Genomic DNA, 18,082 nt, shown 5'->3' on the forward strand with positions numbered 1-18,082 from the left:
TTATTTTTAAGGCTGAATAGTATTCCATGTGTATATATACCACATTTTCTATGTTTGTTCATCTGTTGATGGACACTGAGGTCATCAATCATCAAGGAAATGCAAATTAAAACCACAATGAGGAACCTAGAGGGTGGGTCAAAATGGTGGAATAGAAGGCTCCACTGCTTCTGTGTGTACTCCCCCCCACACACACACCACTGCAAGGTCACCAAGTTAACAACTACCTACACAGAAAATACATCTTCATAAGAACCCAAAATCAGGTGAGTACTCATAGCACCTGGTTTTAATTTCATATCACTGAAATAGGCACTGAAGAGGAAAAAAAAAGTCCTGAATCACCAACACCACCACTCTTCCACCCCAGGCAGCGGAAGCATGGTACAGTGAGCTTCTGTGTATGCTGGGGAAGGGAGAACACAGCAATTGTGAGGCAATGAACCATTGCTGTCCTGTTACAGCAGAAAGGAAATCCAGACAAACTCAGCTGATGCTCAACCAGGGTGGGAGCATTTAAACTAGTCCAAACCAGAGGGGAATCACCAATCCCAGCAATTGGAACTTGACTTCCCATAAACTTCTCCACCACGGGATGCAGCACTCCATATCTCCAAGTAAACTTGAAAGACAGTCTAGGTCATAAGAGCCACAACTGTTAGGCAAGTCCTAGTGCTCAATTAGGCCTAGAGACATTGGACTAGGAAGGTATGGGACATACTGGGACACCAGCTGGTACAGCCAAGAGAGTGCAGGCATCACCCCTCCCCTAAAGCTAGGCTGCACATATCATGGCTCTAAAAGAGACCCCTTCCTTCCACTTGAGGTGAAGAGAGGGAAGAGTGGGGAGAACTTTGTCTTACACTTAGGAAACCAGCCCAGCCATAGCAGAATAGGTCACAAGTTAGAGTCATGAGGCCCCCATTCTAGTCCCTAGCTCCCAGATATTCCTAGACACACCTTGGGCCAGAAGGGAACCCACTGCCTTGAAGGAAAGAACCCAGTCCTGCCAGCATTAATCACTTGCTAACTAAAGAGACCTTGGGCCCTGAATAACCAGCAGCAATATCCAGGTACTGCCTCAAGGGCCTTGGGTGAGTCTCTGAGACTTTCTGACTTCAGATAAACTTGGCACATAACAGCTGTGTGGCTATGGGGACAAAACTCCTCCTGTTTGAGAAAAGCAGAGGGAAAAGTGAAGGAGACTGTGTCTTGCACCTTAGGTTCCAGCAGGGCCACAGGATGGTAGAACACCAAACTGGTTCTTGGGGTTCCAGATTCCAGAATTGTACTCTTGAATGGCATTTCTGGGCCTGCCTTAGGCCACAGAGGAGCCTATTTCCCTGAACAGTCAGTCCCAAACTAGGCAGCATTAACAACAAGCTGACTTAAGAGACCTTCAGCCTTAAGGAAACATCAGTGGTAGTCTGGCAGCACTCCTTGTGGCCTGGGGTGGTGATGGCTATGGGGTGAGGCTTCTCTGCCTTTGAAAAGAGGAGGGAAAAGTGGAAAAGGCTGTGTCCTGTGGTTTGAGTGCCAGCTCAGCCACTACACAATAGAACACCAGGTAGACTTCTAAGGTTTTTGACTCTAGTCCCTAATTCCCACGTGGCACTTATGGATCCTGAAGTTTGGGGTACCTCGCTGCCCTAAAGGGAAGGATATGGGCCTGACTGTCTTTGCCACTGGCTGATTGCAGAGCCCCAGGGCCTTCAGCAAACATAGGCAGTAGCTAGGGAGTGATTACAGCAGGCCTTGGGTGAAACTCAGCACTCTGGTGGCTTCAGGTCTGACACAATGGAGTTATAGTGGTGGTGGCCACAGGGTGCTTCTCTCACTCCACCCTCAGCTTTAGGTGGTTCAGAACAGAGAAACTCTGAATGTTTGGGAGAAAGTAAGAGAAGGAAACAGTGTCTTTGCCTGGTAATCCAGAGAATTCTTCTGGATCCTGTCCAAGACCATTGAGGTGGTACCTCTATAAGCCTTTGAGAAACACGGTGTTACTGGGCTTGGGGTGCCCACTGAAGCAGATACAGTTTAGGTCACAACGTTCAAGTCCTTTCAAATATCTGAAAAGCCTTTCCAAGAAGGACAGCTACAAATAAGCCCAGACAGTGAAGACTACAATAAATACCTAACCATTCAATGCCCAGACACCAAGGAACATGTTAACATGTTAATATCATGCAGGAAAACATGACCATAGCAAATAAACTAAATAAGGCACTAGGGATTGATCTTGGAAAAACAGAGATATGTGACCTTTCAGACAGAGAATTCAAAATAGCTGTGTTGAAGAAACACAAAAAAGTAAGATAACACAAAGAAATAATTCAGAATTCTGTCAGATAAATTTAACAAAGAGATTGAAATAATTAAAAAGAATCAAGCATAAATTTTTGAGCTAAAAATACAACTGGCATGCTGAAAAATGCATCAGAGTCCTTTAATAGCAGAAATGAACAAGTAGATGAAATAATTGGTGGGCTTGAAGACAGGCTAATTGAAAATACACAGTCAGAGGAGACAAAAGAAAAAAGAATAAAAAATAATGAAGTACACCTAAAAGATCTAGAAAATAGCCTCAAAACAGCAAATCAAAGAGTAATTGGTTTTAAAGAGGATGCAGAGAAAGAGATGGGGTAGAAATCTTATTCAAAGGGTTAGTAACAGAGAACTTCCCAAACCTAGAGAAAGACATCAATATCCAAGTACAATAGGTTATAGAACACCAAGCAGATTTAATCCAAAGATTACCTCAAAGCATTTAATAATCAAACTCCCAAAGATCAAAGATAAAGAAACGATTCCAAAAGCTACAAGACGAAAGAAACAAATGGCATACAATGGAGCTCCAATATGTCTTGCAGCAGACTTTCAGTGGAATCCTTACAGGCCAGAATAGTGGCATAACATTATTAAGTGCTGAAGAAAACACCTTTTACCATATAATAGTATATCTGGCAAAAATATCCTTCAAACATGAAAGAGAAATAAAGAGTTTCTGAAACAAAAGCTGAGGAATTTAATCAACATCAGCCCTGTCCTACAAGAAATGCTAAAGGGAGTACTTCAATCAGAAAGGAAAGGACATTAATAAGCAAGAAATAATCACCTGAAAGTACAAAACTAACTAGTAATAGTAAGTACACAGAATATCATTACACTGTAACTTTGGTGTGTAAACTACTCTTATCCTACATAGAAAAATTAAACAATAACTTTGGGAGGCCGAGGCGGGTGGATCACGAGGTCAGGAGATCCAGACCACGGTGAAACCCCGTGTCTACTAAAAATACAAAAAATTAGCCGGGCATGGTGGCGGGCGCCTGTAGTCCCAGCTACTCGGAGCGGCTGAGGCAGGAGAATGGCGTGAACCCGGGAGGTGGAGCTTGCAGTGAGCCGAGATCGCGCCACTGCACTCCAGCCTGGGCGACAGAGCAAGACTCCGTCTCAAAAAAAAAAAAAAAAGAAAGAAAAATTAAACAATAAACCAATACAAAATAATGACTACAACTTTTCAAGACATATTCAAAACAATAAGCTATAAATAGAAACAACAATAAGTTAAAAACTAGGGGAGAAAAGTTTAGGTGTAGAGTTTTTATTAGTTTTCTTTTGCTTGTTTGTTCATGCAAATAGTGTTAAGTTGTTTCAGGTTAAAAAAAATGGGTTATAAGAGTATTTGAAAGCCTCACGGTAACTCAAACCAAAAAATTACAATGTATACACAAAAAATAAAAAGCAAAATAATAGTATCACCAGAGAAAATTGCCTTCACTAGAGAAAAATGGACAGGAAAGAAAAAAGGAAGAGAAGACCATAAAACAACCAGAAAACAGACAACAAAATGGAAAGAGTAAGTCTTTACTTATCAATAATAACATTGAATGCAAATGGACTAAACTCTCAAATCAAAAGACATAGACTGGCTAAATGGATCAAAAAACAAGACCAATTGATCTGTTGCCGACAAGAAACACATTTGACTTATAAGGACACAAGTAGACTGAAAATCAAGGAATGGAAAAAAATATTCCATGCCAATAGAAACCAAAAAATAGCAAGATTTGCTATACTTATATAAGACAAAATAGATTTCAAGACCAAAACTGAAAGAAGAGACAAAGAAGGCCAATATGTAATGACAAAGCAGTCAATTCAGCAAGAAGACATAACAATTATAAATACATATGCACCCAACAGTGGAGCACACAAATACATAAAGCAAATATTATTTGAGCTAAAGAAAGGGATAAGCACTCATAAAATCATAGCCAGAGATTTCAACATCTCACACTCAGCATTAAATAGATTTTATAGACCGAAAATCAGCAAAGAAACATCACACTTAATCTGCACTATAGACCAAATGGATCTAATAGATATTTACAGAACATTTCATCCAACAGCCTGAGAATATGCATTCTTTTCTTTAGTGCATGGATGAGTCTCAAAGACAGACCATATGTTATGTCACAAAATAAGTCTCAAAACATTCAAGAAATTGAAATAAAATCAAGCATCTTATGTGATCACAATGGCATAAAACTATAAATTAATAAGAGGAATTTTAGAAACTATACAAATACATGGAAATGTACACAAATACATTAAACAACATGCTCCTGAATGACCAGCGAGTCAATGAAAAAATTAAGAAGGAAATTTTTTAAATTATTAAAACACATGATAGTGGAAATACAACATAACATAACGAAACCTATGAGACACAGCAAGAACAGTACTAAGAGGGAAGTTTATAGCTATAAGTGCCTACATCAAAAAAGAAGAAAAACTTCAAATAAACACCCTAACATTGCATCTTGAAGAACAAGAAATGCAAGAGAAGAGATGAAATAATAAGCATCACAGCAGAAATAAATAAAATTGAAATAAAAAATACAAAAGATTGATTAAGCAAACAGTTGGTTTTTAGAAAACTTATACAAAATTGACAAACCTTTAGCCAGACTAACAAGAAAAGAGAGAAGGTCCAAATAAATAAAATAAAAAATAAAAAAGGAGACATTACAATTGTCATTGCAGAAATTCAAAGGATCATTAATGGTTAATATGAGCAACTATATACCAATAAATTAGAAAACAGAATAAATGGACAAATTTCTAATTACAAACAACCTACTAACATTTCATCAGGAAGAAGTAAAAAACAAACAGACCAATAACAAGCAATGACATCAAAGTTGTAAAAGCGTCCCAGAAAAAAAAAAAAAAAAAGCCCAAGACCTGATGGTTTCACTGCTGAATTCTACCATTTAATGAAGAATTTAATGAAGAACTAATATCATTCCTACTCAAACTATTCCAAAAAATAGAGAAGTGAATACTTCCAAACTCATTATGCGAGGCCAGTATGACCCTGATACCAAAACCAGACAAAGACACATCAAAAAAAGAAAACTACAAGTCAATATCTCTGATAAATACTGATGAAAAAAATGCTCAACAAAATACTAGCAAACCAAATTCAACAATATATTAAAAAGATCGTTCATCATGACCAGGTGGAAATTATCCCTGGCATGCAAGGATGGTTCAACATATGTATATCAAGCAATGTGATATATCATATCAACACAATGAAGGATAAAAACTATATGATTATTTCAATTAATGCTGAAAAAGCATTTGATAAAATTCAACATCCTTCATTAAAAAACCCTCAAAAAAACTGGAGATAGAAGTAACATATTTCAACATAATAAAATCCATATATGACAGACCCACAGCTAGTATCATACTGAATGGGAAAAAACAACGTCTTTTCTGTAAGATCTGGAAAACAACAAGGATGACCACTGTCACCACTGTTATTCAACATAGTCCTGGAAGTCCTAGCTAGAGCAATCAGACAAGAGAAAGATATAAAGGGTATTAAAATTGGAAAAGAATAAGGCAAATTATCATTGTTTGCTGATGATATGATCTTATATTTGGGAAAACCTAAAGACCCAACAAGAAAATTATTAGAACTCATAAACGAATTCAGTAAAGCTGCAGGATATAAAATCAACATACAAAAATCAGTAGCGTTTCTATATGCCAACAGTGAACAATGTGAAAAAGAAATGGAAAAGTAATCACATTTATAATAGCCACCCATAAAATTACAATAAATAATTAGGAATTAATTTAACCAATGAAGTGAAAGATCTCTATAATGAAAACTGTAAAACATTGATGAAGGAAGTTTAAGAGAACATCAACAAATGGAAAAATAGTCCATGTACATGGATTGGAAAAATCAATATTGTGAAAATATCCATAGTACCCAAAGCAATCTACAGATTCAATGCAGTCCCTGTCAAAACACCAATGACATACTTCAAAGAAATAGAAAAAACCATCTTACATTTTATATGGAATCACAAAAGACACAAAATAGCCACAGTTATCCTAATCAAAAGTAACAAAACTGGAGGAATCTGATTCCGTGATTTCGAATTTTACTACAGGGCTATAGTAACCAAAACAGCATGGTACTGGCATAACAACAGAAAAATAGACCAAGGGAACTGAATGGAGAATTCAGAAACAAATCCACATACCTACAGTGAACTCATTTTTGACAAAAGTGTCAATAATATACACTGGGAAAAATATAGTCTTTTCTTTTTTTTATTTATTATACTTTAAGTTTTAGGGTACATGTGAACAATGTGCAGGTTTGTTACATATGTATACATGTGCCATGTTGGTGTGCTGCACCCATTAACTCATCATTTAGCATTAGGTATATCTCCTAATGCTATCCCTCCCCCCTCCCCACACCCCACAACAGTCCTCAGAGTGTGATATTCCCCTTCCTGTGTCCATGTGTTCTCATTGTTCAATTCCCACCTGTGAGTGAGAACATGCCATGTTTGGTTTTTTGTCCTTGCGATAGTTTGCTGAGAAGGATGGTTTCCAGTTTCATCCATGTCCCTACAAAGGACATGAACTCATCATTTTTTATAGCTGCATAGTATTCTTTTCAATAAATGGTGCTGGGAAAACTGGATATCCATATGCAAAAGAATAAAACTAGACACCTATCTCTCACCATATACAAAAATCAAATCAACATGGATTAAAGACTTAAATTGAAGACCTGAAACTATTAAACTACTACAAGAAAAAATTGGAAAAATCTCTAGCACATTGGTCTGGGCAAAGACTTCTTGAGCAATACCCCACAAGCACAGGCAACCAAAGCAAACATGGACAAATGGAATCTTATCAAGTTAAAAAGCATCTGCCCAGCAAAGGATAAAATCAACAAAGTTAAATGACAACCCACAGAATGGGAGAAAACATTTGCAAGCTACTTATCTGACAAGGGATTAATAACCCATTGTCAGGAGTAATAATATATATCAGAAAATATAAGTAGCTCAAACAACTCTATAGGAAAAAAATCTAATAATCTGATTTAAAAATTGGCAACATATTTGAAGACATTTTTTAAAAGAAGACATACAAATGGCAAACAAGAATATGCAAAAGTGCCCAACATCATTGATCATCAGATAAATGCAAATGAAAGCTACAATAAGATATCATCTTACCCCAGTTAAAATGGCTCATATCCAAAAGACAGGCAATAACAAATGCTGGCAAGGATATGGAGAAAAGAAAGCCTTGTACACCGTTAGTGGGAAAATAAATTAGTACAACCATTTGGAGAACAGTTTGGAGTTTCCTCCTAAAACTAAAATTTGAGCTACCATATGATTCAGCCATCCCACTGCTGAATATATAACCAAAAGAAAGTTAATCAGTATATCCAAGATATATCTGCAGTCCTATATTTTTTGCAGTATTGTTTACAATAGCTAAGATTTAGAAGCGACCTAAGTGTCCATCAACAGATGAATGGATAAAGAAAATGGAGTGCATATACACAACGCAGTATTATTCAGCCTTAAAAAAGAATGAGATCCAGTCATTTGCAACAACATGGATAGAACTGGAGAACATTATGTTGAGTCAAATAAGCCAGGCAAATAAAGACAAACATTACATATTCTCACTTATTTGTGGGATCTGAAAACAAAAACAATTGCACTAATGAACATAGAGAGTAGAAGGATGGTTACTGGAGGCTGATATGGGTAATGGGGGATTGAAAGGGAGTTGAGGATGGTTAATGGGTACCAAAAAATAGAAACAATGAATGAGACCTACTATTTGATAGCACAATAGGATGACTATAGTCAATAATAATTAATTGTGTATTTTTAAATAACCCCATTCTCCATGATGTGCTTATTTCGTATTACATGCCTGTATCAGAACATGTCATACACCCCATAAATATATATACATACTATGTGCCCACAGTTTTTTAAAAACATATGATTTTTAAAAAAATCACAATGATGTATCATCTCATACTTATTGGGATGGCTATTATAAAAAAGATGAAAGATAAAAAAGTGTTGGTGAGGATGTGGAGAAGAGGGAACCCTCATACCCCTCTGATAGGAATGTATATTAGTAGAGCCATTATGGAAAACAGTATGGAGTTTCCTCATAAAATTAAAAATAGAATTATTGTATGATTCAGCAATCTCACTTCTGGGTATATATTCAAGGGAATTAAAATTAGTATGTCAAAGAAATATCTGCACTTTCATATTCATTGCAGCTTTACCCACAATAGACCAGAAATTATGTTTTATTTTAATTTCAAATTCGCTAGTTCATTGCTGGTACACAGAAAAGCAATTGATTTTTGTACATTAACTTTGCACCTCACAACCTTGACATAATCACTTACTAGTTCCAGGAGATTTTGAGACTTTCAGTATAAACAATTATGGTCATCATCAAACATATACAGGTTCAGTTCTTCCTTCTTAATCTTTATAAATTTTATTTCCTTTTCTTGTCTTGCTGCAAGTGAGGAGTTCCAGTACAATGTGGAATATGAGCGGTAAGAGGTGATAGCCTTACCTTGTTCCTGATCTTAACAGAAAAGCATCTAGTTTCTGACCATTACATATGATGTTAGCTGTAGGTTTTTCTAGATGTTCTTTATAAAGTTGAGGAAGTTCCCATCTATTCCTAGTTTGCTGAGAGTTTTTATCATTAATGAATGTTGTATTTTGTCAAATGTTATTTCTCCATCTATTGATATGATCACTTGAATTTTCTTCCTATTAGTGTGATGAACTGTTGGCAAAAATTGTAAAACCTAATGTCCCATGATAGTGTAATGTTGATGAAGTTATTTTATCTCAGGAAGCCATTAATCAGGTTTTCAAAAATATTTTACAACATGGAAAAACACTAATTTATAATAAAAATGAAAAGAGAAGTGTACCCTGTGTGTATATAAAACACATAAATACAACGTTGTGTGTATACATAGTTATACATGCACATATATATGTATTAAGTTATCATTATTCACAGTAGTTATGTTCTATAAGGTCACCACAAACACAGAATCAGCAAATACTCAGCAGAACTCTTAGGGAAACTAAAGAATTAGATTCCTGTGAGCTTCTAGTCACATTTTCATCAACCAATCAATATATGATCTTGTTTTATGTGTGTTTCTGTTTAAAGACACCTTATTTAATATATACTGTTGATTCATTCAAGTAAAACTCATGACCAACAGCTCCATAAATCATACCTGAACAAACTTTATCTAACACACATATTTTCTCCTCAAGGCACATCACAGCCTTCTTGCACTTAGGAAAACGCGACAGTGTTTCAGCACTTGTGGGCTATTTTAAACAACAAAATCTCCAAGAAGAGGCACAAAATTTTAAAAACATGGCACATAATACACTGCAAAATGACATGTGTTTATAGTATATGACTGAAACGAGAAGGAAGGGCATTGCATTGTTCAGGCTCAGCTTGGAATATGTATTGGGTGACTCAGATTTTTTGCAACTCTGCATGTCTGTGAATGACCATGAAAGAAATGGAAGTATTAATTTTGGGTTTACAAATAAATTTTAGTGAGTAGGGGAATTTGCAAATATGAAACCTATCAATAACAATAATCAATTGTGTACATATACATATATACACACAGATATAACGTTTGTACATACACATTATGATTTTAAATTGTATTAAAAAGGGAAAATAAATATATAATACTAAAAGGAAATATATTAGGTTTATAGTAATGTTTACTACAGATGTTTTAAGTTTTATTCTTTGTACTTTTCTGTAGTTTTTCCATTTTTATGTGTAAAGATATTCATTGCAAAGTCAACTACAATGATAAGTTTACTAAACCAAAGTGTTCAGTGAACACTTAACTGTGTCACTTTCATTAACATAAAATACTATGCAGCCTTTAAATATTATATTTAAGAATAATTTTTGATAATGTAGGCAATGCTTATGATAAAATGTTAAAGGAAAAAGATATCAAAGTGTATATATAGATACATAATGTGTATATAAATACACACAATTACTATAAACCTAATGTATTTCCTTTATGCGCATGCACACGCACACACACACACACACACACACACACACACACTGGATTCTCAACTTTTTCGAGAAATGGCTATCAGTACAGAGGTCAAATATTAGCAATGTTTCTCTCTGAAGGATTTTTGAAAAATTACTATCCTTTTCTCTAAACATTTCTATATTTTCTAATCTCCTCAAAATTAGTATCATACAGCCCTCTTAAAAATAGAAAAAATATATTTACCATGCCTAGTAACTAATCAAAAGCTCAGTGATATAGGCCATTTTTCTGCAACTTAAGAAAACCCCATAAATTTCAAATTCTTTTCCAAGAAAACATTCAGTTTTAGAACATTTCAGGTTTAATAGTCTTTGCATTTCCAACCAATATTTCTATAATTAACACGGAATGCTTTAATAATAAATCAAAAACAAAAAAAGGAAAAGGAAAAAAAGAAAATTGTCTTGGGAATTGTTATTAATATGTTAACAGAATGCAGACATGAATTTAAAACTGAACTAATCTATGTAGCCATTTCAACAGGACATAAATTAGAGGAGAAGATTGTTCATATCTCTATTCCCATCAAAGATAAGGTAGGGTAAAGATGAGAAAAACATGTGAGTGTAAGTCATATTCAAAAAGTAGGAGAAACTGATGGTGAACATGTTTCCTTATGCTACATGCTGCAACAAGTTAGCATCATGAGTTACCTTGCAAATAAATATTGGTTTTGAAAGTATGTATGCATTTTGTTGAAACATACTGTATATTTGAGTGTGCTGAAAAGCCTGTTCGCAAGGCTATTAAATTATACAACACATCAAAGACAACACAGCTTCTAAACAAATGTGCAAGCTTTTGTTAAAGCAAAACTCTTATTTAACTTTGGAGCATGGTAAATTTTACAATGGATCTGGTTCAACGAGATGATTTCTTCATTAAGACTTCTTTGGTTATGGTATAGAACCTTTCTTTAGAGTCCGCACATAAACTCAAAGAAAGAATAAAAATTTTAGAAGCCCAAGACTCAGAACCTCTTGGGCTTCTAAAATCTGACAGCAAGAACCAAATAATGTGGTTTATGTAGCTTGCCTTCTGAAGTTAGGAAGGTATATATCATACAAATATTTCAAAAACAATTATTAAGATGTAAAACAGAGTAAAAATCAAATTATTAAGTGAAATAACATTAACACATTACTGAGGCTTGGACTGTTAGCATCTGTTATATATTATAACAATATCCCTTCAGAGTAGTTGTAAAGTGTTTTCTTACTTTTAATGTCATCTCTTGTTTTTAAGAAGTGTGATTATAAAGTAGTGTGACTATTTTAATCTAACATACTATATACCACTTTTCTCCTAATGAGCACCTCTTCTTTTAAATGAATCATTTTAAGATGCTACAGATTTCCTTCATTGCTGAAACCCTGCTTGAAACTCCTTTTTAGATACTACCTCTGACACTTGAAGAAGGCCATTGGAATATTTTATAGTCTCCCTTTATTTTTTGACTCCAGTTTAATGGAAAGACACTCCTTCAAAACCTTTTTACTATTTGTCAGCCAAATTTCCCACTCCACCAAGGAGAATAATTGACCACTGTTAAGATTTAAAGGATGAAAACATAAACTTAATAATGCATATTAGTATTTATAGATATGGGAGAATCTCATTATATATTAAGTTTTAAAAGTCATTTAATAAATGCCATGTATAGTATGATCTTTACATATAGATTTCCAAATTTTTATTCAACAGATATTTATTGAACAACTTACTATGTGCCAGGCACTGTTTATTGTTTAAGCAATAAATAAAACAACATCCTTGTCATTATAAAGCTTATGGTCTAGTGGTGGAGGCAGATATTAAAATATGCATATAGTACATTGAGGATAAGTGACAGGTAAGGATAAGTGCTAGAAGGAAAAATAGAGCAAGTAGACAAACAGGCAGTATCAAGAGAAAGTGCTTTTTAAAATATAATAGTGAGTGACATTTATGCAGATACTTCAATGAAGTGAAAGAGCAAATTCTGTGACTATCTATGGGTAGAACATTGCTAATAGAGGGAACAAGCTGAAGTCCCCAAAGCTGAATCATGCTTTAGTTTGAGAAATAGCAAAGAGGCCAATATGACTAAAATGGCATAAGAGGAAGAATGATAACTGATGAGACAATAAACAGAGACAGGAGTCAAATGGACTTAATAGACCATGTAAAAGAGGGTGGATTTATTAGAAGTCTGATGGGAAGTCATTGGACATTTTTGAATAGGTAAAAAGCATGACCAGATTAACATTCTAAAAGGATCACTCTGGAGGTTGGGTAAAGAATAGACCATAGACCAGCTAGACGTTATTGATATGCTCCAGGCAGGATTATCATAATGGTTTGGACAAGGATGGTAGTAATGTTGAAGACAGTGAGAACTGGTTAGATTTGATAAAATTTTTGAATGTAGAACTGACAGGCTTTGTATATATGTACATCAATAGATACTAACAAAATATTCAAAATATTAACAGTTAATATCTATGAGTTTTAGAGTTATAAGTGATCTTCAGTTTCTTTTTCATATATTTCTGTACTAGTTGATGATTTGTTTCCATTGGTACCAAAAAAAATTGTTTTATTTGGGGGTAGGGTGGGGCAGGGTACTTAATTAAAAACTCAGCCCCTGAAGCCAACTGACAAAAATACAGTGCCAAATAATTGTAGCCATTTGGTAGTTGAGGTAACTGCCACCAGAATCACAACTGGGGGTACCCTGCTAAGAAGGGGTGAACACTGGATGGTAAGACAGGTCAGTCCAAGGAAAGCCCAGGTCCTGAGACCATGCAGACTTCCTAGGGTATGGCAGACCATTGGGGAAGAACTCAACGGTTACTACAGAAAGGGATCCTGATAAGAGGGCAAAACATTCTGGGAGCCTGACAACAAACAACAAGCAGAAGTTAAGGCTTGAGCATGGAGAATATTCAGTGGCAGGCAGGATTTGCTAACAAAATAGTGTTCCTCAGTTTTAGAGGAATATGGCAATAGACAGAGGCCTCAGCAGGCAAGTGGTGGCATAGGAAAATATGGCAGAAATAGAAGGAATCAATCCTCACCAAACCCATGAGAAGCATGATAACCCTCTGTCCCAAGCCAAGCCACTAATGCAGTGGAAGAACAACAGTTGCTCTATAGACGGTACAATTTGCTTTATTGACAATCATCACAATCTAGCCTAATGGTTCCATTATTATTTTTTTTTTTTTGAGACAGATTCTCTCTTTCACCCAGGCTGGAGTGCAGTGGCACAATCTCAGCTCACTGCAAACTCCACCTCTCGGGTTCACGCCATTCTCCTGCCTCATCCTCCCAAGTAGCTGGGACTACAGGCGTCTGCCACCACACCTGGCTAATTTTTTGTATTTTTAGTGGAGATGGGGTTTCACCTTGTTAGCCAGGCTGGTCTCAATCTCCTGACCTTGTGATCTGCCCGCCTCGGCCTCCCAAAGTGCTGGGATTACAGGCATGAGCCACCGCGCCTGGCCAGTTCCATTATTCTTTAACCCTTAAAAACACAAAGAGGGCTGTCTCATTTGTAAGGCTAGTTGAAACAGATATGTTTCCAAGAGGGATAAAGAACGGCATTCGTTTCAGGTCTTCACATGCACACCACAACCATGCTCACCCACCAGCAATCTTTCCCCCACCCACCAGCAATCTTTCCCCAGTATGACATAAAACACAAACACAAGCCTACACTATCTACTAATTAGATCCCATCCTGAAATCTTGATTCTAAATTCCTTAATAATGAGAGGCTTGCCTCATTCATCTTTATACTCTCAGTATATAGAGTGTCCAGCTCATATTAGGTGTCCCATAATTATTTCTTGAAAGAAGGAATAAATGAATGGATAAACCTGATATCATGGAAATTCTGCTTGGTGACGTTATGATGACATTGTGTTTATATTACATACTTGCATATAAGTTGTACATTCATCTTCATAACATCACCTGCCCAAACTTGTTGAAATTCTGACTGGAAAAGTAACCTGTACAAATGCCAGCTAATCCAACTGAATTGTTTTCTAAGTCCTGCCTATAATGTTACACATGTTAATACAAATCATTTTGAGCCAACCCTGTACTCAGCAGTTTCTCAAGGCTAATCTGAATCAGCAGTGTCTTTCTAGAGACATAAGACTGTTCCTTCCTTCCAGAGGCATAGTGTAGCATTTTCTATCTGAAACAAGTGACTGAAAACCAAGGCAGTGTAGTGGAAACTAATGGACCGTTTGTCAAATTCTAGCATTATCAGAAGATGCACTGACTGGACAGGACATCAAAAGACCTAGGTTCTAGCCCTAACTCTGTCACTAAATAGCACTCTAACCCCAGACAGGTCACTTTCCCTCTCTGTGCTATCATTTCCCAACCTGTAAAATATGTATGTAGAGCCAGAGGCCCCATGATGCCACATTTGGCTTTAAGATTGCATAAGGTCTATGAGGACATCATGGATGCTGAACAAAACCTTTTGAATGAAGGGGCAAAGGAGCATCTAAATATAATAAAAACTATAGACAATGTTTCTCCCCACAAAGTAGAAAGGGCCTTAGTGAATGAACACAGAGAAAGAGTCTAAACATGTTCATAATTGAAATGCAAGCACTTGTACTTAAAAATGAATTTCTATGGGGACTCAAGTTATGTCTATCAAAATTCAGTCACACATCGACTATACGTGAAAAATAGCTCCCCGACCAAAAGGTATAATGAATTAAGGAGAGGAGTCTTCCCTAAAGCATATGGGGTGAGGTTCTGCCACTTGATTAAGATGAATATGTCTTGTATAAAATTAGGTACTTCCTTAGTAATATTTAGTTAACACTTTAAAACCCGGGGGCACCATATAGTTCAAAAGAGTAATATTTTATCTAATCCAATTAAATGTTCCCTCAGATGCCTCTAAATTATTCCTGTGGAATTTTTCAATCCATCTTCAGTCTGAAAATACTTTTGTATAGTCAAAAACTACTTCTTCAAACTTTACTTTCCTCCCTCAAATGACAATTGATAGTCAACTACAATAACAGTAAACATCTTAATTAGTAATAATCAAAGTTATTACAATTTTGATTATTACAATCATTTACCGAATTATTACAAATATTCATAAAGTATTTACAATCCATATGTTTCTGAGCATTTTAGATACATCGTGTTATTTAATGCTCACAGTGACCCTATAAATTAGCTATCACTATCACCATTTTACAGACGAGCAAATGAAGCTCAGGAAGGTTAAACAACTTGCCCAAGGTATTCATAGCTCATGAGCAACAGAGCTGGGACATAAATCCCAGCCTCACTGACTGCAAAGTCCAAGCTCTTATCCTTTATGTTACATTGTTCAATAGCACACTGGTGTTGGACTGTTATTCTTTCCATAAGTGTTCATTGAATACCAAGTGCTGGATACTGTGCTACGTGTGGAAATAAAATAGTGGGCAAGATAGAACCTCCCTCATGGTGCTTATACAGTAGCACTGAAGACAATTAAACAAGCAATAACAGTGTGATAACTGTTATGATGGTGAATTAAGAGGTTGTGGGAGATCACAGAGCAAATCCCTTTTAAATGGAGATTCAGCAGCAAAACTCACCTCTTGGTTGGATAAACCTGCCACAATGTTGTGTATGCATCAATTTCTATAGCAACTGACTTAATGAATTAAACTGGTATTTTGGGCAGGTGATGTTATGGAGCTGAATGTACAACTTATATGCAAATGTGTAATATAAACACGACGTTCTTGTAACATCACCAAGTAGAATTTTCAGTGATATCAGGTTTATTCATTCATTTATTCCTTCTTTCAACAAATAATAACCACAAACACAGGGGAGGGTTTTCTTAACTCTATTTTTCATTAGATAATTAACATTTGCCTGTCCCTCAGGATGACTCTGGAAACCGTCCTCCTGCTAGACAGTTCCTACAATATATGATTAATGAATGCAGGCTTTGGTAACTATTTCCTCTCTTAGAAAATCCTAGTAATGTTATATATATAACACTAGTGAAATATGCATATGAGCCTGAATGTATTTATTATCTGAATTATCAAATTAAATTTCATAAATGTTAGTAAAATCACAGGAACCTTCAAAAAGACAAGGGTAACATAGATGATTATCTTTGATAATATCTGAAAAATCTACTGTAATGATAAAACTCCCTTTCTAATTTCATTTAGAGGCTTGAAATGCCCATTTTGGTGGCTATATATGGAAATATATATATTTGGCTATTTGGTCCATGAAACTGATTAGGCAGAATCTATCTTGTAATCATAATACATATTATAATAATGGCTACAATTATTGAACACATAATGTGTGTCAGGCATTGTGCAATGTACTTTTTAAGTGTAATCCCATTTAATCCTCACAGTTAAGAATTAGTATCCCCATTTGTTAGATTGGAAAACTGAAATTTAGAAAGATGAAGTAACTTTCCCAGTAATCTGGATCTGAACCCAAGAAGTCAGAATATAGAGCCCAGAGTCTTAACCACTGAAGGTATTGGCAAGCACTTGTAAAGGACTTAGCACAGAGCCTGCACTTAGTAATTTGCTGATGATCACACATGAGAGGAGTTGCTCTTTGTACACAGACTAGATACCACATTGAAAAGGACAGCTGAAAAGGCAAACTTCAATCTCTCTCTCTCTCACTCTCTCTCTGCTGCCCCCCTCAACCCCCGCCGCCTTTTTTGTCTAGCTCATTCCCTCACCATGCTCCACTCAGCCCCAATTCTAGGATCCATGCTATTTTCCAAGACACTCATCCTCGTCGATTCCTCACTTTCCCCGGCTGTCGTTATGATCCAACCTCCACCACCACTTATTAGAGATCTGCAACCTTATTTAAATAAAATATAAAATTACTCTTAAGAAGGAATTTTAAAATGAGGCGGGAAATGTTGAGAAATACTGTTACAACCATTTCCTGTCCTCCAGATCTTTCCTGTGGAATGAGGTTCTTCACCCTAAGGGTGCTATGGATGGTTTGTGAAGAATCAAGTGAAACTATGTAGTTATTAGGTTGCTACAAAAGTAATTGCAATTTTTGTGATTGAAAGTAATAAGCATCTGTATTTTTTTTTCTGGAGGGGGGTAAGTAAAGTACATAGCTTTCACCAGCTTAAAAAAGGGGCCTATGTCATAAAAAGGTAAGCATCTTTTTGTTTAAATTAATGTTTAAATCTTAACTAGAATTCTTGTCATATACACAGCATTCCCCCTACTGTATTTTTCAGTCTCTACCACAACTCTGGTCCAACTCCTAAGGCACTTCCTCACCCTACATCCCTCAGACAGCCTCTTTCCTGACTCTTATCCTGCCTGCTTTCCTGCCAGAATTTGCTGATAACTCCCAGGGACAAGCTCTGTCTGTGGCAATCAAAGGGATGGAGAAAAGTGCCTGAATTCACAATTCTCCAGCCCCACGTGGCATGCCAGCTGCAGTCTGTGCAGACCTATTACAGCAAAAGCTGTGTTATCTGGCACTTCTCCAACACAAAAGAACTGGAAACCAGCATTTCTAAAA

The sequence above is a fragment of the Symphalangus syndactylus genome, chromosome X, assembly GCF_028878055.3.
Source record: "Symphalangus syndactylus isolate Jambi chromosome X, NHGRI_mSymSyn1-v2.1_pri, whole genome shotgun sequence".
Classification (NCBI taxonomy): domain Eukaryota; kingdom Metazoa; phylum Chordata; class Mammalia; order Primates; family Hylobatidae; genus Symphalangus; species Symphalangus syndactylus.